General features: G+C 45.2%; 1 protein-coding gene and 1 long non-coding RNA gene across 3 annotated transcripts in view; one reads left to right on the top strand and one right to left on the bottom strand.

Moving 5' to 3' along the window:
• Positions 1-6217: 6217 nt before the first annotated feature.
• LOC135395352 (uncharacterized) overlaps positions 6218-27464 on the bottom strand; it is a 69959-nt gene continuing 48712 nt past the window's right edge. For both annotated transcript variants that reach the window (XR_010423032.1, XR_010423033.1), the window contains exon 10: positions 6218-6328. This is a non-coding gene — a long non-coding RNA (uncharacterized LOC135395352). The remainder of the gene's footprint in view (positions 6329-27464) is intronic.
• The window catches only part of LOC135395351 (delta-sarcoglycan-like), a 71598-nt gene continuing 66164 nt past the window's right edge, over positions 22031-27464 (top strand). The window contains exon 1 of the mRNA XM_064626587.1: positions 22031-22244. The gene's annotated coding sequence lies outside the window, so the exon portion shown is untranslated. The remainder of the gene's footprint in view (positions 22245-27464) is intronic.

Raw genomic sequence — 27464 nt, 5'->3', positions numbered from 1 at the left:
AGCCAGAGCGGCTACGATCGGTGTACACACTCATGGAAGGACTGAGACGGGACATCGGGAAGGATTGTACCATGCTGGTAAGGTTAGTCGAGGCCGTGAGCAACACCCGTTGGTGATATGATTGTATCTCATTACGGCCGAAGTCTCATTACGGCCGATGTCTCAATACGGCCGAAAGTCTCAATACGGCCGATAATCCTTTAATCCCCAAGTGTCTCATTACGGCCAAAGTCTCAACACGGCCGAAGGCAGTCTCATTACGGCCGAAGATGTCTCATAACGGCCAAATGTGAAAATGTGTATTGTAACCTGCATTGATATGCAATGTCGCAGCCAGGTATGGATATATATTCAGCAGGGTATAAGGCATGCACTGTGCCCTTAGGGCCCTTATCATATTTATATACACATATTGCGAGACAAACGGTATGTTATCATACCACAGCACAATGCAACATATTGTGTAATGTGTGCTCCCACAAGGTAGTGTTGATGTTGCTGTGAAGCAGGCTAGTATGTGGAGTTAGCTACTTGTAGAGAGCTAGATGAATATTGGCTTTGTTGTGACGCTTTTGGAGCCATCCTACAGTCACTGGCCAAGACGGAACACCTATCTCAGTCGATGTCAGTTTATTTCCATTCGCCTTACAATTGTACAATTCTTGCTTCTGGAATGAATAAACCTGCAAGAAGCGAAGAGCAACCATGAATAGGCTAGAATATAAAAAAACAAAAACAAAAAAAAACAAGCATTTGTCTCTACATGGCTGGTTTTAATGTGCACAAGCTGCACATGTGTTGATACGTGTCTGTTATTTCATACAAGGTTAACATAAATCTTCATCTAGACAAAAGAATGACAAGCCTTAAAAATGTGACTTCCAGGTGAACACAGAGCATGACCATTATATGAATATAGGTTCAGTAGTTCATTCCCTTAATGGAAACATGTGAATATCAAATAGTGATACATTACAATTCATGAAATGATGCATGCATAACTTTCCATTTCTGGTGTCTTTTTTATAAAGGTAGTGCTCGAATTAACATTCGTGCACTACTACAAAATTTCTCACTTCACAACAGAACCTTATGATGATCTTAACAGCTCACCTCTTCGGCCACGACTCCCTGGGCAGCAACATCCTATTAGCCATGTTGTTTTTCTTTTTCGGAATCCTCCGTGCAGCCACATACCATGCCTGGAATGGAAAACCAGCTATAAATAACAATGTATTTGAATGACTTCCTCTTGAAGTATTTATTCTAATCAGATATGCTTTTGTGCCTAGTATGGTGCGCGAAGGCACATAAGTACAATATTTGCACACGTTCGACGTAAGCAGTTCAAGGAGATCAATTCAAGTACGCCAACTTGCGCTTTTATTTTTGAAGAAATACGACGACAAATTTTAACAAATTAAATATGGCTCACAATGATACGAGTAAATGCTGCTGTACGGTGATGCACTGTCGGTATCTTATCGTCTTCGAATAAATTTGTTGTTCCTAAACGCGCAACCAACTAGAAACAACGCAAACCTACGAACAGATACCGAGTTACATCTATTACAGGCACTTCGGCTGTTTTGATTCATTTAAATTACTCGTATGAGAATCCAACGATGTGTGGACAGCACACTACTAATCCAGACAATCTACGAAAGCATTACTCACCAGAATTCCTGCTGGACTTGGTCAACACTGCGCGATATACGTACGTTGGGGCTGTGGCGATTCATTCAACTCGATTTGTACCGGAACAACAGGCGCTGCTCGAAAGACAACGACGGAAAATAGAGAGCCGCTATAAAGTCCGCTAATTTGCACATTACAGCACTACAAATCGATACATGAACACGTCGTAAACAGCAACCACTCGCTCACACAAGAAACGAGGTACCCAACGTTGCTAGACACCATCCGAACTCCAAAGTGAGAGTAGCAAAACAACAAGATATCAAAACACGAAAGGAAGAGTATTGATCCCCCCTCCCTTCTATAGCATGCAAAACGTGATTTGCGCTGAGATGAACATATATGTTCATGACGCGAGTAATTTTCACTCTGCACTGATCCAAAGGAGGTCACGTGGGATTGCTTGACGGTTACGAAATTAACAGCAATGAAAATGGCGAAACGAAACTTGTGAATCGTGCATTTGCTCTTCATGGTAGCTGCCAGAAAATCGAATCAAACTTATGGGACACTGGATTACAGGTATGTTGGCATCTTTTTCATTCCTGCATATCATTTCACATTACACTATACGTGAATACATGGTGTCATGTCTCACGATGCTGGGGAAGTAGTTGCATGGGGAAGTGTGCATGGTTGTAGACTTTTAATTTTTGATCGCGTAATCGAAATATGGGCACCTTTCGCATTGTGACTTGCATGTGACCAACCAAGTGCTGTTCCCTTATTAGCGCTTCCTGCAAATGACAAAACGAAACATGTGGGAATGTATATTTTTGATTACTCATAAAGCAAGAAAATGTATCGTTTTCAGGTTGCTGCCACTACTCCATGTGCCCGCAATTGTCTTGCGTGTATGATTACACTAACGACGTCGCCCACCACGGCGGAAGTGTTTTGCGTACACGGGTTTCAGCATAAAAGCTAGGGGGGTGTAGGGGGGGTCTGGGTAAAGCACTGACGAGGGGGACTCCTCCACCCCATGTCAAGCCTCATAAAGCACCTCCTGAAATATTTTCCTGGCTATGCAGCTGCATCATTATGACGTAATTGTCATTGTTGTCCATAATTCTTGAATATGTTTCGAATATATGGAAAAAAAGTCTGCTTGACAGCATATGTCTGATGGTCATCATCAAACGAAAGCATATGTCATTTTGTTCTGTGCCTTATGTACTTTTTTTAAATTTCAGGTGGACGTAAATTGTAGAAGGCAGCTAGTGGGGGAGAAGATCATGGTCATAGGTCATGTGGCTCCTGGAGCTCCCAGTGGGCTCCCTTGTGGAGTACTTTTCAGAACACGCACACAGTTCGCTCACAGAACCAACGAGTAGGATGTTGCTTGAATACTGAGAGAAAATGGCGTAACACATACAAATATCGTGTGACACATATGACAATAAAACCATTTTTCACGAGGGATGCATGAAACACTGTCGCAATATTGTGTGCATGAACCATTGTGTGTGACACAAGTCGTGGGGGCACACCGCCTCGGACACATTTTGGGAAGCATAAAACACAGTATATACACAGCTAATATGGTGGATGCTTCTTTTTTCTTTTTGGCCGTTATGAGACATCTTCGGCCGTAATGAGACTACCTTCGGCCGTATTGAGACTTTGGCCGTAACGAGACACTTGGGGATTAAAGGATTTTCGGCAGTAATGAGACTTTCGGCCGTAATGAGATGTTACCGGTGAGATATTCGGTCTCGAAGTGTGTACCGTGGCCTTGAACAAACCACAAAGGAGCGCATGTTGCATTCACTAGGCCACGTCGCTCACAGGTATCTCCCAACATATTGTTCGTTTGTCTATTGTTGTTGTCCCTTTTATTTACGGCGTGTTTTTTTTAATCTTTTATAGGCTTTAAAAAAGCTGTAAGAGCAGCAGTGATGCCATTTTTGCACGCGGGGGGTGGATATGTTTATTAAGATAAAAGAAAGGAAAGCTAAGCCAACGGAGGTCGGCTTGCTATTCCAAAAAAAAAAATGGAAAAATGGGGGAAGAAAAGAAAAAGAAAAGAAAAAGGGGAAAGAAAAGAAAAGGAAGCGATGAAAAGGAAAGGGTTCATGCAGGTCATCGTGTGGGAAAGAGCGTGTAACTACTGGACGACTAATTACCTAAAATTCATTAATTAACATTTTCAATTATGTGTTTTCAGGAAAATGCGTGACGGCAGAATCGGAGGCAACCACTATTTCAAAATTTTGAGACGAGCACACACTTTAAGATATAACGTAGAGTTCCGCGTGTTCGGTATTAATTGAAAAACATCGAATACAGAGGAACATTCCAGGAACCATGACAGATAAATAAACAAGCAGGCTTTCCTTTATTACTCTTCTTTCCTTGGTATTGGTATGGTTGGATGACCTGAGACTTCATTGAGTGTTCCAGGGTCAATCATTTTGTCCCGGATCGGGTGCACTGGTCGGAATCTCATTCTTCTAGCATTATAGGTGCCCCACCGCGCCTGTGAACCTTTTAAGGACCGAGATACTACTTCCCAAGTAGTATCTCGGTCATCGGCCTTTAGTTGTTTAGTGGAGAGGTGCATACACCTTTACTTTCCACGTACGGCGTCCCTGTCTTTCCGCGGCACCCGAGATGGGGAGAAAAAGGAAGGGGGCCTCGGACTACGTTTGCGACTCCATGCTTCGCGTTGTAAACCGTAAAGAGCGCGCAGCAATGTCTGACAAGAACCTCGGCAAGTATGCTTGCATTTATTACAATAAGCTTAAATGAGTTGTGCTTTCGTTGGTTTCGTGAATGCGTGCGCCATCACCTCGCTGTGGAGCAATAAAGTTTCTTTTGTGACGTCACAAAACTGGTAATTCGCATTGGTTATTGTTGTTAAGGTTGCGTTAGACGCGCACAGCACTGAAATTACATTGTAATTGCTATTCGCCGATAACTGTCGGGTAAACAATGTACACGCAAAGAAAAGAACATCGAAAGACTCCGATTTCGCGAACATCAATAAACATCGAAAAACATACATCGAATCCGCCGAAAAATAAGCATCGAAAACGCGGAACCCTAGATATAAGTTGCCAAAAACAACAACAGAAAAATTGATGATGATGAATAACAAATGAGCCGAAACCAGTACTACGCACTTCCCGAGCGCAGAAACGACACGACATCCGGCTCATCTGGGCCAGAAAATGGTCTTTGATTTCGGGTGTGGAGTTTCGCTTTCGGCTCATTTGCATAGCAAAATTTAACGATTTATATATCAAAGTACGTGTTGGTTTCAGGATATTTAGAAACGAGGGTGGATTTAAATAATGACTGGCTTCAATTCTACTATCCCGCATTTCCACGAAAACATCTAATTAATAAGTTAATAAAGGAGTGTTAGGTCTTTGGGCTTGTTTGTATTGAGTCGTCGTGTCTAAACGCACTAAAAACTTTAAAAAGAGGGGTACCAAAGAGACACCAGCACTCCGAGCGTTACGCTGTCAACAGGTTTATTGTGAAAGATTCCGGTCTTTTTACTCTGAAAGATAATCTCTTTCTTTGTCTGTTAATGACCTGTTTTCAGTGCTAAGATACGTGCAATCTGTTTGTGTTATCAAAAAAGCCTTCCCAATATCATGTTCGATCTGCATCTTAAAATGCCCCCTAATCGCTGTTTTGTTAAAACCACCATCGCCACTCAAACCCTTATGCGCAGATAAATAGTTCCTTCCCTATTTTTTACACTATTTTTGTGTTCTTTTATCCGGACGTTTACACTGGTCTCACAGTCTACATCCATTGCAACGTGTTCAACATTACACCGCGCGGCTTTTCGTTCTTTGTTAACTTGTTGTTGTTAACTTTGTTGGTTTTAGGTAAATAATCGGCAGCAAACGCAATTACACAAGAGTCAAGTCTACCAGTACTTACGTGCATTTTCCTACAGGATGTCGGCCTGGCAGCGTAACCCACCTATTAAAACCTCATCTAAGTTGCTCTCATATTTTATTATAAAATTATGCAATGGGTAAAAAAAAATGCCGTGTATAAGCGCTACGGAGCATATCTTTTGAAAGGGATAGCCAACGACCGTGTAGGCGCTTCCGTAGTTTTAAAGGACCCCGTGACAAAACATTGACCGCGAGCAATGACGCCGTAAAGTTACCGCATTTAAACGCGTTTCGCACAATGCCCAAACATGCAGCCATATTTAACTCCCTTTCTCTCTTATCTAGCCTAATCTCCGAGCCAGTTTGTCTAAGTTCTCAAATATCTTTAGCACACAACACCCTTACACCCTACTAGGCCATAAGCTCAAAATCATGCTCGCGTAACGCAAGATTATTCGACATTGCTCGATGAAAACCCATTCATCGGTTCAGTCTGCAGATCAGTTTATTTTTCGTCTCACGACGAACACGCACGTGAACTTTAAACTCGCCCGCCCGCATTTCTTAGCAGTTTAAAAAAATACGCGACTCGTCGACCAATCCTATCGTGTACTCACGCACAGGCTTCCGTGAAACAACGAGCACCGAAATAAGAAATAAGGCCATCCGAAGGGGAAGTTCTCTTTCGCATCACGTCGGAGTCATCCATCAGAGAGGAACCATCTGCTGTCCTCCTTCATTGAGAATTCTCCGCTCGAGTTGGGCGAAATCTTTACGGGGAAAAAAATAGTTTTCCCTTTAGAAGAATATCCTCACTGTTGTCCACACGATGAAGTTATAAAGACTTGTAAGCACCACTAGACGCCAGACAAAAAAGAAAAAAAAGAGAGAGAGCGTGAACTTGTTCACTTTCCAGATGCGGCTTAAAGCGATAGACCAAACGCAAGCCAAAGCTAAACAAACGCTTTTCACGCGCTTTCATGCGGTGCTCACACCCACCGTGTAAAAGATGTCAATTAAATTTGCCGACTAGTATTTATTATTAAATGTTGTATCTAGAACTTTCGCTGTCGTGTCACTGTGAGTAGCTTGTCGCTTTTCTCTCAGACTTTCAGATCGAGCAGCCGACTCAAGACGAAATTTGCCGATTACGTTTCATCGCATCTCTAAACGGTCCTCAATCACCTTTACCTGGTTCGCACGCAGTTGTGAGGTCAGCCAAGATGTCATCGTGAAACAGAAACTGGATTTCAACATGTCGTTCGTTCTTCCTGTTTATCTCAAGAGTTAGGACGCACTACTAGATGGAATTTTGAATATGACATTTGCACGTAACTTGCAGTGGAATGCAATCTCAATTTGCAACCCAACACTTGCAGAAACCTCTCGTCCAGTTTATAAACGTGTCAAACGGCGCAAGAAAATGTTTAGATTTTGCGCATCATAAAACTGCGTCGCTTCCAAGACGGGCAGATAGGGTGGTCATCAATAGCAGCAGGGTGTCAATGCGGGGGCCATCTGGCGCCGGTTCGCTTCATTACCATCGGCCACATGCAAATGCGCCTTCAATTATGCTAATATTTTGATGGAATCGAACCCTGGCCCCGCTGCCTCCGACTGTCACAGAAGTGATGACGCCAGCAGTTCCAGATATGTTTACGCCTTGCCTTTATTAATTAAAGAATTATTCCGTACCACTTTGCACCGCCTCGCAACAATTGCGAGGAGGCTCCACGGGGATACGGAGTGGCAAATCAGAAGCAATTCTCAAACCTGCCAAGGTTACTTTAAAGGGAAACTGAAGCGAAATTTGCCAATTGAAGGAACATGTCCGAACAAGGTGTAAACTTTACGTAGAATTATGGTTGCCACCAGTATTTTGTGAGTACGGTGTACGGATGGGCGTATGTTTGACGATTACGAGCCCGCTGGCCTGCCCGCCCGCCCGACACGGTCGCTCACGGAGCACGCCCGCTATCGCAAAGCATTGCGGGAGAAGCTGATGAGCGCGTGACGTCAGATGTGCCCGAGCTTCATGGGCGACAGTCAAGTGAGCGGGACAAACACGGCGAATACCGAACAGCGCCTCAAAATGCTCGGTTCGGAGATCTCATGGAAGTCTGAAGGCGACATCTCCGATGAGAGATGGGGTCATGCCCATTTTTCTTCTCCCCCCCCCCCCCCCACACACACACACACATACCCTGCAGCGCGAATCAGGCGTACGACGAAACGCCAAGTGGAGGAGATTTGTACCTTACGTTTCCGCGAAAATACAGAACGGACCGCTCCTTATTTAGGCCTGATGTACTTCGTTTGACGAGACAAGGGTAATAGCTGCTCCGAATTTGTTTTGAAGCATTCGTCAACAAACTGTGCCGCACACTACTTCTCCTGTTTCACCTGTCTCCAAGTAAGCCAAACGGATTCGCGGCGCGAATAAGTTTCCCGTCTTTTGGAAACAATTTAAATATGACAGTCATCGAAAAAGCCGGATATCGGCGGGATTTGAACTTCGCATCTCTCGATTACCAGTCGATGTTTGACGCTGTGTCTGTGATGTCTGTCCGTGTGTCGTACGTCCAATGAACGCATTCTACACTCGCGTTGCCGAAAGAAAGTCGGCGACACGCTGTAGCACAGTCAGGAAACACTTCACTAAAATGTACAATTTCTTTTGTCGCGAAAATCAAGCTCCGATCGCAAAAGAACCGCGAAACGAACGTCAGGAGCTCCCAACAGGACGAACAAAATGCGGCATTTCCGTGGTTTGCTACGGCGGCGCAGCTACGCTTACCAGGGGCTCAGAGCGTTTCGCGGCCGAATTTGATATCGCGATTATGGCGGCTGTTCAACGAATATACGTAAATCTCAGTCAAGTTCCGCATTTTTTTTTTTTTTTTGTACACATTGCAATGTGAGGTAAACAGCTTTGCAGCTTAGTTTCGCTTCCGTCGTCCTGTAGGCGACCTATCACCCGCTATAATGTTTTGGCACTTCCAGCGCGTAAGCCTTTCCGATGGTGGGACCCATACCAAAGCTAAACAAATGGTGTTACAAGCTTTCTTGTTTAAACTCACCATGCAAAACATTTCAAGCAAACCCGCATCCAATCTCTTGTAGTTAAACTTTAATTCCACGCCATGACTTCACTGCTGTAGCTTCCGGTGTACGTCCTTTGACTGAACTGTCATGTCACTGGGAATTGTATAAACTTGTCGAAAGCAAAAGCAAAGTAAGCCAAACTTTCGCTCCAAAGTCAGAACACGCTGCCGCCACCGAAGAAACAGAGAACTTGAGATTGAAGAGATTGAGCCTGAAGAGACTGTCAGGAGGACCTTTCATACCAGACACGACAGGTGAATGTATTGTTCAACAATATGCTAACATGTACGTAGCAACGGTGCACTACATAGGACACATGACTCGCACAACTGCTCCCTGCAAAGGTCATTTAGTAGTGTGAAACTCTAAAATCACTTCCCAATATTAGCGAAACGCAAACAACAACAACTACTACTACATGATTACAAAACATTAGCTATCTCTCGCGCTTTTTGCATAACACCTTATCTCGCCACTTGGAACAGAGCATCAGACGTGTTTAACAGACGATATAAACAAAAAAACGGAACAATTTCAGTATTGGAATGAAACTACTCGACAGAGCTTGTACCCATACCACGAAACGATGATATGATCCCCAAAAATTACTCCAGTGTAAGCTCTTTTGTCTTGCAATCAGCGTCGCCAATAATCAGGCTCGGTTACCGCTTTGATCAATCAAGTTTCCAAACAAATTATGCAAATAACCCGACGCTCGGGAGATTCTCATTCGCGCTCAGTAAATCTGACCCAATAGAATACATAGTGAATGGATAGATTGGAAATGTTCGACTGATCACGAGGAGCAAGATAGAAAGAAATTCATGACACCGTGATCGCAATGGAATGCAAGTCAAGCGGCAAGACTGGATTCTTCTCCAGTTCTATGCTTCTCCAGTATGGTTCCATTTAGGACGCACGGCTGTCAAATTCACGCATGTCACTTACAATAGCGGCGAGAAACAAGGTTTGCGAACCATCAGCGCGGGTTTCAACCGCAGGTGCTTCTATATCTCCCAGTCGACTCTTTCCAAAATTTGAACTCAATAATTCCTGTAAGGTAGAGATAACTGTTCGCCACTGTTCGCCGTCAGAGGCTCGTGCAACGAGTTGAGTTGAGTTGAGAAGGAAAAGATAGAGAAATAGGCACTCATTACGAGAGCCAGCTATTCGAGATCACTTAGAAAAACAAAAATGGTTAACTACAATTAGAACAATGAGCGACAAAGAGGCTCAGTCAGACGCTCACACACATTGTCAGTCACACTGTGCCCACCAACTTGGAGTCTGCGCAAAATCGCACAAATGCCTGCATGGCGTGGAACTGATGGTCGGGTGACCAAGGGCCCACAACCTTAGGAACATCGAAGGGTCTGCCATTCAGCCGAGCTAAAGAAGCTTGTAGATACAGTCGGTGCTGCTGATACCATGAACAGAGAGCGGCCAGCTATGACGGTGTTTAGGCATGGTGTCCATTTTCATCAGTGTGTCAACATTTAGAGGTGACGATATAAATGGCCTTGTAATGGATATAATGTCCCTCGAACAAATATTTTGTAATGGGATTTTTTACACGTTCTTGCCTCGAGAATGCCAAACTAGTTTAGCTGAGAAAGCGGACTTATTACGGGAAATGAAACAGCAGAGATCCGACGCGTGCACGTTCCGTCCCGCCATACTAGTGACGTCACAAGAATAGTGCACGAAATATCGAGCGCAGTTTCCTGTTGCGCGCATGTTGAAACACTGCACGTGACCAGACGTTCTCCGCAGAGAGACATCACGCAGCGAAGTATGCACATGCTCAAAATTTAATTTAAAATTATGCGTATGCATAATGAAACAAGAAAAAGAGAAAAGCTTCGTTAATGATTGTTTATGGTAAATATCGCGCGCACGGAACGCATCGAACCGCATGTGTTACATTCACGCATAACACCCACAAGTAACTATTTGCTAATGCAGGAGCGGAAAGTCTCAGTGCATGGGGACAGAAACCTCTCCTCACTCACACTATTTTGTCCTATTCTTCTATTAATCGCTTACTTATCGAGTAAATTGAAGAAAACACTGAGAAACCGCAACGAATGCGTAAAAATATAACATACAGAGGAGGAAGAAAATAAATCCGCATCGTTACCCTACAAAAAAAAAAAAAAAACACCCCATCATAATGGCCGTCCCATCATTAAGGAGAGCCGCAGAAAAATGGCATAGAAGCGAGCTAATTAATAGCACCCTATTGCGCTCCATTTAAGGCCACAATTTAATCTTCCCACACATTTTTCCTTAAGCACGCTTATTATCTTGCATGAGCTGACGCCTTAATGCTATTAGGCGCGCATTTTGTAACTTCATCGCTCCTTAAGGCGATGCTCAGCTTCTCGGGGGATAACGCTCTCGATAATATTTATGCGAATTTCCACACATGGAAACCTCAGTGTTTTATGCTGCGGACGATGTGTTAAAATGACTTTTGAAGAGACATTCCTTTGTGTGGTTGTCGACATTGGAGATCGTGTTCCAATGCGAGCCGTAGATGCCGTACGCAAAATTTTATTCTGCACTCTTAAAACGGAGGGGGAGGGGGGTAATGGCAAGTTCGGCTCGCCGTTGTTGGCTACACAGAAGTGGGCGTCGTCACGACTATAGCAAAAAAAAAAAGAAGACGGATGAAGGATGGTGATGCGTATAGAGGGTGCGTGAGTTCGTCGGGGAGTGCAAAGTGTTATGGGGTCGTTGAGCAAACAGAACTTAACCGCATAACACGCTCCTAGCCAACCATCATCCTGAATGACATTGTTCTTTCCCCTGATTTGTTAAAAATGCAAGGCGATAACCGGAGGATATATCGCCTTCTAATGGATTCCGTCCCATGGCGAATCAGCTAGCGTCCGGCGGATCAGGTAGCGTCCTCAGCACACCTGAGCTTCAGCCCTTGTTTACCAACTCCGGACGACACTGACACGCAAATGACTGTTCAGCTGCTTGTTGAACTGCGGCACCCTGGGATACGGGACATCAGGCACCATAATCGCCCCCTTCTTCCCACGAAAAAACCTTCCTCGAAGCATACAGACCATGCTCCATAGGCTGTGCACTGGATCTGCGTTCACCAACTCTCAACTATTCAAGATCGGCTCTCCTCACTCCAGTTCTGGAACGCTAGCGGACATCATCTACCCCGGTGGTTCTTATGCCGAACGTTCCGCTAAAGCAAGAAACCTTTCCTTCCTTTCTTTCTCTCTCCCTCTCTTTCTGTAGGAAGCGGATCTTGCCCAATGACCCCTCTAGCCCTTTGTACTCCCCGACGGACTCCCGCACCCTCTACGCATCTCCACCCTTCGTCCTCCATCCATATTTTTTCTTTCTTTTTTGCTACACTCGTGACGAAGCCCACTTCAGTGTGGCCAACAACGGCGAGCCGATTAAGACATTACCCCCCCCCCCCCCCTAGATGCACTAAGAGGTACTCGACAAGTTCGCAGAGGAGTAACCGGCGCTGCTGCCTCTGACCGCTGGCAAGGAAGCTCAGTTGTAAGTAATTGGCTGCTGTTCTTATTGAAATGGGAGGTGGTGTGTTCAAATCCTTCCACCAGTTGTGCCCCGTCAGAGGTTTTCCGGAAGACTTTCCTGACTGTCTGTCGGCCCAGATGCCTCTGAAGGCGACCCAGGACATAAACTATCCATCCTGTCTCCCGTTATCCTCTGTCCATGTCTGTACACCGCTCATAACCCTAGTTGCTTGACGGTTCTAATGAGGAATGAAAAAAAATACTTTATTTAAACCTTTATCGCTATGGCTCCGAGCACCATGAGAAGTCGTGCGACAACAGTTGTAACTTCTGCATCTGGTGCAGACAGTCGCCTCAAGCAGTAATCTCCCTAACATTTTCCTCTTCTTCTTTTTCTGCTTCGTCAGGTGATGAATTCAATATCATCCGGGTTTTTTCTATAAACAAACTCAAACTCTTCCTCTTCTTCATCCCAACGATAACGATACGATAATGAGGAAGTCTTGTTTTCCGCGACACGTGTAGCGGGGTATAATTAATTCCTAGTGAGCAATAACAATAAACGAACCAAACAGGGTTCGCGAAGTAAAGGCGAACTCGTTGTCAGGCAAACTTCCTGAACATAGTCAATACAATTTTTTCTTTCACTTTATTAAAAATGTTGATAATTTTTTTCTTTTTTTTTGCAGTTCACCTTCGAATATCCCGAGTGCACCCTACACAAAAGCTGTCCATTGCTGCACCGCACCGAAGAGCGATCCAAGTTTTAAAAGCGTCGTTGGCATCATTTCGGCGACGAAAGATCCCGATTGGCCGTAACAGCGAATGGGAAAACAAGAAGCTGCAAAAGGAACACCCTCGGAGCGATATGTCGTGTTCGGTGCCCCTCTTTTGTTCAACGTATACTTATTTTTTCCTTCACTTATTTGGTTCAATGCTATCTGAAAAGAAGCGCACCTATACATTTCACTTGTGTTGGTATCTTTGGCGCTATCTGGTTTCGTCGTTTTCGCTCTTTAGTTTCTTGTTTTGCGCATCAAACATTCGCTCTCTCTCTCGCTCTCTCTTGTCGATTTCAAACAAGCATTGCTTCTCAAAAGAGCTGAAAAAAAAGGCGCAAAGTCGTGCTGGGCGGGCTCTTTTCTAACTATTGACGATAGAACGTCAGTTCCCAAAACAGAAGGCAATAGAGGGATCATGTGTGCGATGAAGGAGAGTAGCGAAGGAGAAGCGCCTTGCTCTGCACATGCATTGAAAGACATTGTTTACTTTTATTTATTTATTTATTTATTTCATGAAATGGTAACAAAGCTGCCGAGCCAAGCCAAAGCTAAACATGATGCCAACGGAGCTACGTTCGAGGGCAACCACAAGAAAAAGAAAGCGACCGAAGAAAAGTTATCTTTGCGCTTCCAGAAAAGTTACCAACCTGGATCTCCGAGCCTTGCCGTCTCCGGTGTCCAGATTTTTCTGTGTTATACACTTTTTTTCAACTTATCTTTTGTTTTTATGTGTCTGTCCGCTTCCGTGACAATTAACGTAAATGAACAGTATCACAAAAAGGTGTACGCCTGCAATTTTCCACAAGTCATTGGAGAGAACGATATCATTCGGAATACCACTTCGTTCTGAAAGTGTCCATCCCAGACTCTTAAAACTGAACTTCACCACGGCAAAGGCCAACCATTGCACAGAATGATGCCGCTATCACTCCTGATTTGTGGAAAGTGCAGCGCAGGGCATACGCCTTTTTGTGACAATTAACGTAACTTTATAAGTGTCACAAAAAGGCGTGGCTGAGAGCGTGCTATGCGGTGAAGTTCTGAATTAGGAGTGCAGCTACCTCTCTCCCTGAGAGTGTCATGCGGTGAAGTTCTGGTTTCAAGGCGCAGGAAAGGTGGCGGAATTGCATAAAATTCTGCGCTCTTTCAGGTTTCTGCAGACTCTCTGGACGATGATCGGCCCCTTGAAGTCTTCCCCGGACTAATATTAAACCCCAACCCACCCCCACCCGTCTTACACTTATTCACGCGGGTCTTTCTCCATCCGTCTTCGTCCACACGTCGCTCAGTTGCTTCTCCTTAGTCGCTTCTCTGCGCCACGGTGAACTATATTTCTTCATTTCGTTTTTTTTTTTTTTTCGTGTCCAAGTGCATTGCTAGAGCTACTTGTCGCCCTAATGACAGCTACATTACCACTCAATGCCTTCACAAACATCATAAGCCGAAATTGCTCTCTTTGTCGTCACGTTATCTAGTATAGCGATTTTAACGCGGTAACATATTTGGCGCCTAAGTTCGTTAAAAACGTCAGTGTTATTTCAGGGAGTGGCGGTGAAATTAACCGTGAAATGCGATCGATTTAATTAATTCTGCGTATATTGACCAGTTTTGTTTCCCTTTCCTTTTTTTTTAGCTGGAAGCAGACGTTGATCGTTTCTTAAGCTAATTAGCCTTCCGTTAATCGAAAATTGAACCTCCATTACCGCGGTTTTAATTAAAGTCCCGTCAGACAACAACGGCGCTATAGACCTCATTGTTCTTCTATCGCTTCTTGAGAGAGAGAATGATATTCGAAATTACTGCTATTTTTAGCAATACAGGCGCTGTAGCCGCATATGATACGATGTCCCACAGACATACTTCGTGCAGATGAGCTGTTGATTGGGAGCTCAGTAGACTACGGGACATTCCATAGGACAGCATATATAAGACATAGAAAAACTCGCTCGCAATTACACACAGCAGGGATGACTTCGTGGATTATCTGTCGCGGATGGAACCGTAAGTCGGACGGTCTCCTTTTTATTGCTGTTTTGCTCGTATGACCTCAGCACCTTTTCCTTTCTTTTCTTTCATTTGTTTTTCTTTCTCTTTTTTTTTGTGTGTGTATATGAATTTCGGTACTGTTTTGAAAACTCGCACTGGAAGGCAAATCGAGGCCCAACGCTCAGGATACACACGTCCACGCCCTGAGCGGTTTCAACATTTCCCGCATTCCATGGCCACGAGTGTATTACACGTTAAAACGTGCCTTCCTGCCGTTCGTCCACAAACGACGAATAATGGCTATAAAATAGAGATTGTTCGTCTGTTTTTGGCATCTCTCGACCACGCCGTTTGATGGATGCTAAACGTCATTAATTTGGGGCTCCCTCTCTACTTCGCTCGCTATAGACGGCGAAAAATGTTTGCTTATCTTCCATGCGTCACATAATACGGCACAAATCGCCTATATATCTTCGCTCGAGACGCGAAAGGGATTAAAAATTATCTGAAAATATGAGGCTGCAGGAAAGACTGAAAGGATGGAGGCGAGCTGTGAACATTCACACCAGAAGGATCCTCTCCACAAAGACACAAAGACTAAAAACTCGTGTCTGTGTCCTCGTATTTCTCAAGGTCGTTCTTCTAGTATGGTTGTCATCATATATTTCGTAAAGCGCGACTCCGAAGTAAATCTACTGCTTTCAAAATCTTGTCTAATTTCCGTTATTGAAATCGTAGGTATATTCTAGTAACATGTTCTTTTTTTTTTCTCTCTCTCTCAATCTATGCCACGTTGTACAAAACTAATGTCTAGTTTCATAGGAGAATGAAATGACAAGCAGTATATCAAAGCAGCGTCTATGAAAAATAGACTCATCACGGTGAATTTCATTTACAAATTCACACCCGAAACATGAGTAAGGCGTAGAGAGACGTGACCTTGAAGGTACCTCCCGATCTGCTGCTGTGAAGTAAGCAGTAGAGTGTGAAGTAGGATCAGCGTAAGGAGCCTCCTGAAAGGCACTCCCACCGTGCCCGCGGATTCTCTCTCCGAAAGGATTACAGAACGACATCTCAGTCAAAGAAGAATACCCAGGCTATCACAGGGGAAGTATTCAATGATAATTGAAACCAATAGACATTGAAAATGCACGTAGCGTCATCAAGTGTGTAGCGTGTCAACTTGTCAGGGAGAAGTTGACGCGTTACACGCTTGATGGCCTTACGTACACTTTCAATGGTCATTGGTTTCAAAGATCATTGAATACTGCCCCTGAGACAGCATAGATGTTATACCCGTCATTATTTAAACGTTAATCGTGCAACCTGCACAGCCAAAATTTACGGAGGAAGGTTCTTTCACCACTTCTTTGATGGATAGACCTCAGAGAAACGTCACCATGACGTTGGTAGGCAGACCGAAACCGAAACCAATCGGAAGGGGAGGGCTGGGTTCCACGAATCGGCACTTGTTCGCTGCCTCCTACTGAAAGAAAAGTAGAACCGAATGTCGGGTTCCTTTCAGGGACCATCGTAATACCCTCAAGACCGTGGCTTTCGGGCGCGACCTTGTTCGCCTCTAGCTTCGAGCGTAGTTCAACTCTACCAAATTGGTGGCGCTGTCGAACACTATGACGTCATTTGTTTGAAAACAGGGAGAGGTCAGTACGCATGAAGGTACGTGGGGTCTGGTTCCCTGATGGCAACATTGTTACTCCTAGGTTGCCTCCTATTGCCTTCTAGGTTGCCTAGCTTGACTTCTAGGTTGCCAACACCAGAATCACTAGACCGGAGAATACACCTCCGCCCTTACACTCTTACAACAGGGTCCGTTTGCATAAAAGTGGAGTGCGAGTCTCATTCTCATTCTCAGTAGATACTGAGAATAAGTACGAGTCTGGTACTCAGCTTTTATGCAAACGGCCCGGGTGGTGGTGGCGGGGAAAGCGCTCCCCGTTGTCGGCCTCGCAGGATAGGGCGTCGTCACGACTGACGCCCTGGGCCGACTTCTAAGCAAACGGCCCTTCACCACATAGCACGCTCTTATCCAATCACCATCCCGAATGATATCGTTCTGCCCCCTGATTGGTTAAGAACTGCATGGAGGCGTACGCCTTTCTTGGAACACTTATGCAGTTCCAAAAGAAGTGTACGCCCCGCGCTTTTCACAAATCGGGAGTGATGAAGGTACCATTCTGTGCAGTGGTTGGCCTTCACCGTGCTATGTGGTGAAGTTCTGTTTTTAGAATGTAGCCAGCCATCATCCCGAATGACATCGTTCGTTCCTCTGGTTTGTTGAAAGCGGCAGAGATATGCCTTTTTGTGACACTTATGAAGCTGTGCGGCGGTGAATCGCCCACCTCATCATCATCCAATGTATATATATATGTGTGTGTGTGTGTGCTAATTGTCACCAAAAGGCGTACGCCCCACGCTTTCCACAAATCAAGGGAGTGATAACGGTATCATTCTGTGCAATGACTGGGGGGCTTAATCGCTTGCACGCGTTACGAGCTAACGAGGGGCGGGGCACTCGTCGAGAAGGGCACGTGATAAAACATGTGCACGGCGCTTTTCGCGCGATACGTGAAGGGCGTGGTATACGTCACGCGCAATGTCACGTGCCCATCTTTTTGAATTTCCCGCCACTGGTTAGCTCGTAACGACCATAACGACGATGAAGCGATTATGCCCCAATGTGGTGATTATGCCCCACGCTATGTGGTCAAGTTCAGTTTGGCCAACAACGGCGAGCAGATTCTGTCATTACACCCCCCCCCCCCCCCCCCCCCCCTGGTTTTAAAGTGTACTGTGAGACGAACGCTCGCGCGCGCGTCACCTACTCTATCGCGAAACCCAAACTTGCCAAATCTTGCCGGTTCCTCTAAAAGTCAGAGGAAATACGACGAACAAGTCTGAACGATGGGCAACACGAATTAGAAATTGACGAAAATACATAACGAAGCTCAAACCAGCAAAACACTTTTACTTCACACAGAACCACAATTATATACAGACAATACCCACAAATGTGCGTGGGAATTCGAGCAGGAAAACTGATTTCCAGACAGAATTTGTGTTGCCCATTGCTTAGGCTTGTTTCGTCATGCAGTTCGTCCACCAGCTAGCTTGCGTTTACGCTATTTTATCAGTTTAGGACCGCTTTTTGGGACAGTTGGTGTAACAATAAACTTATCCTGTTATCATCATAATCATGTCATCATAAACTCATTCTATAAAAAAATATTGGGTGAAAACGAGATAACCTATTTGTCGGCATGATCTCTGTTGTTCTGTGAATAAATTATTAAACTGTTCTGTTATTCATATTTAGGGAGTGACTTTTTCGGGTTAAACCCAATTCCGCAGGGTTATTCCCCCTCGAACTGACCTCCGACCAATTCCGGTTAAACCCGGTTTCTCCCCGGATTCCAGTCACAATAAAATCCTCAAGTGACGTTTCCACTGAAGACGAACAAAGGGTTCCACGTGTAACACACGTAAGAATGGGTCACTTACTTTCCAAGCAATACACCCATGTGTGTCAGCACTGTCTATGCCTTCGGTGATTAGCGCTGGTAGATCATCCACAAAAAGAAAACAGAAAGATTAGGAAAGGACTTAATAGACAAGAGGAGAAACAAAAACACCGGGTAACACCCGAAGGCGCAATTATGGCCCGATTTCTCCCCAAACTACAGATCTAAAAATAGTGCCCGATTTTTACCCCCTGAATCTGAGAAAAGCATTTAACCCGAAAAAGTCACTCCCTATAATCATATTCCGTTCTTGAATTTAACTAATTTTTTCTTAACAAACTGTTCAGAGTGGCGCTTGGTGCGTGTGGTTCGTGTTTCGTCCTAGTCCAATTTTAGCGCTTTTAACGTGAGTTTACTATCTTATCAGTTCCGTAGCCTTTGCTGATAGTATTTTGAGATTTCGTCTGCAGAAACTGCGTGCAGATGATTTATAATAGAAATTGGAATAAATACCTGCATCTGAGTTGGCAGCTCTATGCTGGAGGATGATATCAGCATCTGATGGTTTTATCTTATGTGTCGACAACGTGGCTAAGTAGTGAAATAGTGGCCATCACCTGAAGGGGAGGACGAAGGAAAGATTGTCGTGACTGCCAACAGCGAAGGGATCTCTCTCTCTCTTTTTTTTCTTTGTTTCTTTTATTGTGGACGACAACGAAGCTTCCTATGCAAGCGAATGTGTATCGATATCAAGTTGCAAAGTAATGACTCCATTCACCCATCAGCAACCAGGATTGCTAATCGGTTTCATATAATGACCCCCATCAGGCCTCTCAGGATCACTTGGTAGAGTCCCGGGCGAGGACACCAGCAACTTGGTGGCAGGGTACAAGTTGCCTAAACAAGGCGTCCTCAGCCAGGAACGTTTATACGTTGTGCAGTGCTCTGATGTTACAGCGCACGTTCAAGTACCCTTTGACGGGCAAATTTAATCCGGAGACTGTGGCATCGTGAAGGCTGTTTCGCGACGCAAATATCATTATTATGTGGCACACCCACGGTAAATTCCTAAGGAAAAAAACTTTTAGTTAGGAGTCGCATTGAGCAATTTAATTGATTTGCATCGATCAATACCATTTTTATCCAAGGAGAAACGTTCCTATTATTGCCCGAACACAGAGAAAAGTTGGCCCCACACAAAGAGAGGAGGAAGCGGCCTTAACGAGGCCAGGATTAATGATGCCTGCCATCGTAGCTGATTGGCCAATCGCCTTGTACAGGTCGTGGATTAAGCGAAGCCCAGAAATCCCTTTTGCCTACGGCCCGTTGGCCCCTTAGCCCAAAGACCCGTGGTCGCCGTCTGGACTTTGTTTCCTAGCTTAGTTTCCATGTAAACAGTTGTACACCCGAATCGTATCGGGGGGATCGCCTCATCTATGGTTTCCTCCCAATGAACGAAATAAAACGGCACGAGTAATTTAAAATGCGAGAAAGGGACGATGCATATCTATTGGTATAGTGAAATGGGGAGTAATTGCAGCTTCTAGTCCCCTAGACTGCCCAATTATTCCCCATTTTAGTCCCCTAACCCCCGACATTTACTCCTCAGGACTGCGAATTGTCACTCAACTTCGAAAATGGTCTTCCGAATGCAGCAGTCTACGTAAATATGTGCTCTTGGTCACTTTGATGGCATAAGGCTGTAAAACTCAGCCAACTTCGCAATTTTCCAACCACGCAGAGTAAGAAACGGTTAACGCTTCTTTCTTCGCAAGTTGTGCCCTACGTATGTCGCAACCTTTTATACCACTCGATATATCACCGTTGACGGTTTGATTCAAAGTATTTCAATGCATGCACACGGATTATGTACCTGGGACTCTTAGGGCAGAGCGTTAAACGCAGTCTCCATTCTATGACATTCATTTACTCCCGAAAGGGACTATTTTTTTGTGGCAATGCATCTAGTTCCGAAAAGGAGTAAAATTACTCCTTTTTTCTTAGAGAATAGCAAAAAGTACATCAAGTGACCGTGCAAAACATTTATCCCGTTTCGTCGTTATAGGTATAACGAATGTAAAACCATGAAGCTTTCTATGTTTATTCTGCACAAGCTTTCATCTAGCAGTATGCATTTCTTCAGGCGCCTGATGAAATGTACATTGCTACACGAAAGCTTGTGTAGAATAAACACACAAAGCTTCATTGTTTTACATCCATTGTGCATCCTGTGCATTATTGGGGACGTGACTTAATCTTTTACATCTCTTTGCTATTTCTCCATTATGCCAGTTTAAAACGCGTAGTATCGCCCCTGCTATACTACTGAACAACAGCGGTAAAATAAGCAAGAACTGAACGAAGTTATGAGAGTTGATAACCGAGAAGTACTACATTCAAAGCTACTATTGGCAGCCTTCTAACAGATACGAAACTGATGTACTTCAATAACGTAGAGTACACAGTGACGTCCAGAGGATGTCCTAAGGACACACGTTTGGGAGATGTGAGACTCCCAGAGGATGTCCGAACATAGAACCGCCGTGATGTCGGAAGCTCAGTCGAGATTGAGAGTCCTGAGATACGGGTAGAACCACCGTATCTCAGGTTCTCCAACGGTAAATTTTCCACAGAGGTGCCTGCAAAACTCCCCATGAAGTCGGTCCAGGACGCACGTTCACACCTCTGTCTCTCATGCCTTCGTGTTGTCCTCTGTCCACGCCTCCCTTTTACCACATTTTGGCAAAGGGACCTTAAAGTGACATTTGCACCGATTTTGTTGTTTCTTCGTTGTTCATCGCCCCCTCCAACGGGAGATTTCAAGAATAAACAATACATAGTTGGCTTCTCGTCCACGCCATTTGTCTCCTCCTTCCTCCCTGTTTTCCGTAGCGCTTTTTTGCTGACAAGAAAATACAGTCTGAACCGTTTGTCGAATCGCTTTATGGCAGTATTTTTCATTAGTTCTGGTTCGGATTCAGTTCCAAGATGGCCCAAAAATATTGAAGGGAAGGCCTCTCGCAGTTTGACGCGTATGCCCTTAGAAATGAACTTCGCCGCGTAGCATGCTCCCAGCCAACCACCGTCTCGAATAATATCGTTATCAGCCCTGACTTGTTGAAAACGGGAGGCGTACGCCTTCTTTGTGACACTTATGCTGTTTATAATTGTCACAAAAAAGGCGTACGCCCCCCGTTTTCAACAAATGAGGGCAGATAACGATATCATTCGAGATTATGGTTGGCGAGGAGCTTGCTATGCGGTGAAGTTCATTTTTAAGAGTGTAGTGCAATTAGGGTGCGACCTCAGCGCGGCTTGCTCGAGCACACAGATTCAAACGCGCCCGAATAACAGTTCCTCAAGCGGCCCCCGGGCTGTCTCCGAAGAGCCCCTTAGCAACGCCGCGCGCGTCCGTCTCGCGCGGCGCACGCCACCTGAAGAACTTCGGCGTCCGCTCTCTAACGCGACGGCGCTCAACGTCACATAGCGGCGGTTAGCGTGGCGTCCAATAACTCAGCGCTGTTCCCACGATGGGCGGGGCAGTTCGACGCACGTCCAACTCGAGCGACTCCTGGAGGCAGGAAGAAAAGTTTTTCGGGTGGGGGAGAGAGTTCTTGACGAACCGCTCCGGGAGGACCCAAAATACGTCCGTTCCTGGCACGTGTATCCTTATGTGGTGCGCTCACAAGGACGTGTTTTGTCGCGCGGGTCGTAACATTTTGTGTTTCACGAATGTCTTTTTGAGAGGATCATCTGTTACATCCAGCATGTCCCAAGAAAGTTTGTAGTGGCCGGTGTGTGCTCGGATAGGACGGCAAGGTGAGTTTGCATGTCTTGGAATGGGGGGGGGGGGGATGTTGCGAAACTCGCGCCATACGAAATGTCTACGCTTTTGACAAACCAGAGTGCAAGTGCGAAAGTGCTCGCGAAAATCGCGAAGTGCGATATTGCGCAAAAGGGTGGGGAAGACTCACAATTATAAAAAAAGCAAAAAGAAAACGAGAGTGAACTTGTTTATACGGCGGGCTGCATAAAATATGCATCTATCTATCTTCCTTTTTTCTCTCTTTCACTCCTTTTTATGTATAAAAGTTTTTCATACAGCAAGCAGTATAAAGAACTGTCTTGTTTCGCTCTGACTTTTAAATAACTATTATCCTTGTGAGTCATCATTTCCTTCGTTTCCGTCATGAAATTTAGATTCCATAATTCCGATTGAATAATATCCAATAATAGTTTGAGTTTCATCAACCAAGCGGTCTTTTCTAAATGTACGCGTTGTACTGTAAGGCGGCCCCCTACCTGTATATCTCCATGTACAGAGATTCATAGGCTGGTGGTGTAAAATATCGGAACTATCTGTATTTGACTTTATGGCAGGCATGCGCGAATATTCGAACTTTTCGAATACCGAAGCGAATAATGCTATGTACGATTACGTTTCCGAATCGAATACGGAATATCGAACTTCCGAACCGGATCGATGGTTGTTCCAAGCCGAATATATTGGAATGTTTCCGAAACTGCACATAAGGCCGTCACAAGGGAGGGCATAAAACAAAGTGAGCGCCACTTCATATTCTGATCCGTACGACTATATCTATACTGTACACACATACTGTACACATGTTTATATTCGTACATGTTCTGCATGTGTATATGGTCCGAATATACAACTATTCGCCTCGGTTTTAAAAATATAATTATTCGCACATGCATATTTTCTAGTAAGGGAAAATGGAGCGCAACCGTCGCGTATTGCAAAGTGTCGCGAAATCACTACGAAAGTTAGAAAAAAAGGAAGCTTGGGGAAATCATAATTAAATTAGCCAACATTAGTAAGTCCGTAAACGAGCTCAATAAGTCAAGGAAATCAACAACAATCACGTGAATATTGATTTTTACGTTACTTTATCTACTACTTCCGTCAAACCACGCTCCAAAAACACAAGGTAATTCCATAAGACTCTCCTAGCCAACCATCATTCTTTAAAATGGGACGCGCATACTTTTTTGGGACACTCTGTATTTACGCCAACGGTCACAGAAAGGTCACTCGTTAAGTGAGTAGCGATCACGGCATCCTGACGTGCAGTGATTGGTCTTTCATGTGGTGAAGTTCTCGTTTTAGAGGTTCGAATCCGGACGCCGGCTGTTCCCTTGGTTTTCCTCAGACGTTTTAAGACTGTTCCCTGTGAAGTCGGTCCATGACGCACTATCCCCCCCTTGCGTCAGTCGTGATGTTGCCCGCCGAAGCGCGGCCGACTACGGCGAGTAGATTGACCACCATCACCCATCTCGTTTCAGAGTATGCATCTTTCAGTTTAGCTCGGAAAGGAATTTGGGAATTTTTCACCACCGAAAAAAAAAAAAAAATCATACCAGCTGTTGCCTCACAAAATTCGGTTAAAGTACAGAAGGTTGACGTCGTTTCCGGGTAGCGAACTTTGTAGAATTCCGGGGCAAAATATAGTGATCATAGTCTTACTTGTTGCACCCCGTCACCAATACGCAGGGGAGTATATAACGGAGGTGACATCGGCCATTTTTAGCACAAACCCTCCTTGTCACTAGGGGCAGCGTTCAGCATCTGCGTGACATCTGTCTCGGTGACGTCTGACGGTGATCCTTTGAAACTGTCGCTTAGGCCAGCTCAGCTCTCTTTAAATTTCCTGCTAGTACCGCGAAGCAATGCATGGCCCTCAGCTATGGACAGACGTGAACATATATAGGACAGCAAGAAGGAATGGGAGACAGAGGTTAGTATGCGTCCATGGTGGACTTCAGGGGGAGCTCAGGGAACATCCCTTTGGTATGCCTACAGAAAAATAGTAATAATAATAATAAACGGGGGTAACCCTAAGGCAACGCAGCCGGTGGTAGAATTCAAACGCCCCAACTTAGCGTAACCTCGGCATTATCACCAACGACCGGATGGTCAAGCGTTGAGCGCGCAATAGCAGGTAAACCAAGAAAACAAATTTAAGAAAAATCCACGCCCACAATATTATGAAGCGTTGCACTCTAGATTTGTAACGGATGGGACAGCGCTACCGAGGGAGGACAAGGACAGATACAAGAACAAGCACTAACTTCAAACTGATTTTATTGGGATCAAACAACACATATAAATGAAATTCCAGGTTTTGAGTAAGCCGTGCGTAAAAGATCAGGTTCTCAGAAATACCAGTTCTTTTTGTGTTAGTGCTACAGCCATACTAAAGTCAGTTGGAAGTTAGCGCTTCTTCGTGTGCCTGCCCTTGTTCTCCCTTAGTTGAGTTATACCATACGTTAGCAACTAGCCCAAGTTTCCACCCTCGTGATCTAGGTGTAGGGGAGGAAGGGAGGTCAATTACTTACCTCTCCTTTTTTCTATCTATGTCCGTGACAATCTTTGAACCGTTTTAACTTGTAATAAGCCGCGTCGACCCCCACTGCGTGAAATATGGGTAGGAGCTTTTCGGGCAACTCGCTATTGCAACCGACAACAAACTCCTTAGTTGATTTTCGTCTGGTCGAGGGGGGGGGGGGGGGGCAATCTAGGCAGGCAGATCGCTCGAAATCCCCACGTCACCCCCCCGGGGGGGATATGTTTAATGCAAAGAAAAAAAAAGAGAAGGGAAAGGTTAGCATTGATGTCGGCTTGCTCTTCCCAAAAGGTAACAAACAAACAAAAGAACGATTGTTCCTGATCATCTCGCGACTTCACAGCATCAGTGCGCGAAAGCGGCGCATATTCCATTCCTTGCGATATTCCGCTCATATGGCAGAGATCATTTTGATACGACTGCTTCGATTTTTGAGCTCGCTAAAATAATATTCTTTTTGTAGAATGCTTCTCTATGCTGAGGCCGGTTTCACCAACGCTAGATAACACTTTAACCGAGTTTAGACTAAAATTGGGGTCAATCGTCAACCCTGTGTTACCAAACGACCCTATGTGACCCCGTTTGACGGGAAATCCCGCTATGCCGCGTTAGTGTCTCTCTGTTCGTTCGGTCTATGTTCGTCCTGCTGCGTACGTTTAACTCTGAGTTTCGGAATAAGGACACGCGTAAGTTAGAGTTAAAATAGAGCTGGTCGCCTCATTTGTTCAAAATGAGGACGTACGCCTTTATTGGGTAGTAACCGACACGACATAGCCCCGTCCCTTCGCTCGGATGTAGACCCCGCACGCTCTCACCGAAATTCCTTCGCGACTATCGCGCCCCTTTACTACATTCATCCACCGGATAAGGCTCAACGTTGCATTTACACCGTCTCGGCTCCACCTAGTCTTCCTTCTGCCCCGGCTCACGTTCACGGCTACCTCTGCCATGTCATCCTGGCTTGTGGGCAGTATCACCACGAGTGTGCACTGATGGAAGTTTCTATGCAACGTATTGACAAACGGCCGTTCAACCTCGCGAAAATCCTCGGACCGTCGTCAAACGTTGTCCACCAGATGCAAGGCCTTCGTCTTCTTGCGGAGTTGTTGCGCTCCGCCGGTCTGATGACGGATATCTGAAAGTGCTCCCCCATCATCGTCCCCCCCATCGTAGCATGAGACGGCATGTAGATGCCGTCACTGCTGTGGTCTAGAACATCTATAGAACACATCTTTCTACATTGCCCACACTATACCAACCTTTCAGATGCCTACTTTCAGTGTCCCCAAATCTTCTGAACTCTCGCACTCTCACGATATCGAAATTGCTAGGTCCATGACCAAATCCTGCCCACCAACGCTCTGCCCTGAAAGTAGTTCTAAAGTTTTTGGACATCGTAGGACTTGGGTCCTCACTGTGAGGATATGCTGTGAGGCGACTCGTTATTCCATTTCACCGCCAGCAACGCAGGGTACACTCTAAAAACAGAGGGGTGGGGGGCTAATGGCAGGCTCGGCTCGCCCTTGTTGGTCACACAGAAGTGGGCGTCGTCACGACTATAGCAAAAAAAAGAAAGAAAAGAAAAAAAGACGGATGGAGGATGAAGGGTGGAGACGCGCTGAGGGTGCGTGACTTCGTCGGGGAGTGCAAAGTGTTAGAGGGGTCGTTGAGCAAGACCTGCCTCCTGAAGAAAGAGAACAAGGTTTCCTGCTTCAGCGGAACGCCCTCTAACAACAGAACTTCACCACATAGCACGGTGGGGGCCAACTATTGCACTCCTTTATCACTTCCGATTTGTGGAAGGCGCGGGGCGTACGCCTTTTTTTGGAACTGCATAAGTTCTCCAAAGAAGGCGTACGCCTCCCGTTTTTAACCCATCAGTTTGCAGAACGATGTCATTCTGCATTTTGTGATTGACCAAAAGCGTGCAATGTCGTGAAGTTCTGTGCCAGCTTTCGGCGCAGTTCCCTTAGAAGTCGACCCAGGACGCACATTCCCCTCAGAGCGTTAGTCGTGACGTCGCCAACCTCTGTGAGGCCGACAACGGTGAGCTCTTTCACTAGCACCACCACCACCACCATCTGTTTTTAGAATGTAGAGTATCGCTCCTGGCGATGAAACTCCCCAATCATCACCATAAAGTTATTGTTTTCCGAATGTAAGGAAAGTTTCATTGGCTGTAGTAAAGCGGAGAGGATAATCATGAAAAAAAAAAAAAAAGTAGCAAAGTAGAAAAGAGCCAGCGGTTTGTGCAGGCCTGCCTAACGAGGGCTGTAGTTATTTCCGTATTTATCTACTTCTCAATGACAGCTCGGGCATTTTCTTTCCAATTTGATTTCGTCATTGACTACGCTCTCCCATATTGCAGCGAATTTGATGTTCCTAACCTCCTCAAGATGATTTCCGATCTGCACTCTTGAAAATGAGGTGGTGGTGGTGGTGGTGGTGGTGATAGGGCTTGTAGTTGTCGGCCTCACGTATGTGGGCAACATCACGCCTCACGCCCTGGGGGAATGTGCGTCCTGGGCCGACTTCTAAGGGAACTGTGCCGACATATATCTGAAAGCGTTTGAGGAAAACCCAGGAAAAACCCCAGACAGCACAGCCGGCACCGGGATTCGAACCCGGGTACCTCCCAGTTTCGACGTGACATGGCCTCTTGAAAATGAAC

Source organism: Ornithodoros turicata, chromosome 5, assembly GCF_037126465.1.
Source record: "Ornithodoros turicata isolate Travis chromosome 5, ASM3712646v1, whole genome shotgun sequence".
NCBI classification, from domain to species: Eukaryota; Metazoa; Arthropoda; class Arachnida; order Ixodida; family Argasidae; genus Ornithodoros; species Ornithodoros turicata.
The sequence above is the reverse complement of the archived record's forward strand: the minus strand, read 5'-3'. Positions and strand labels throughout refer to the sequence as shown.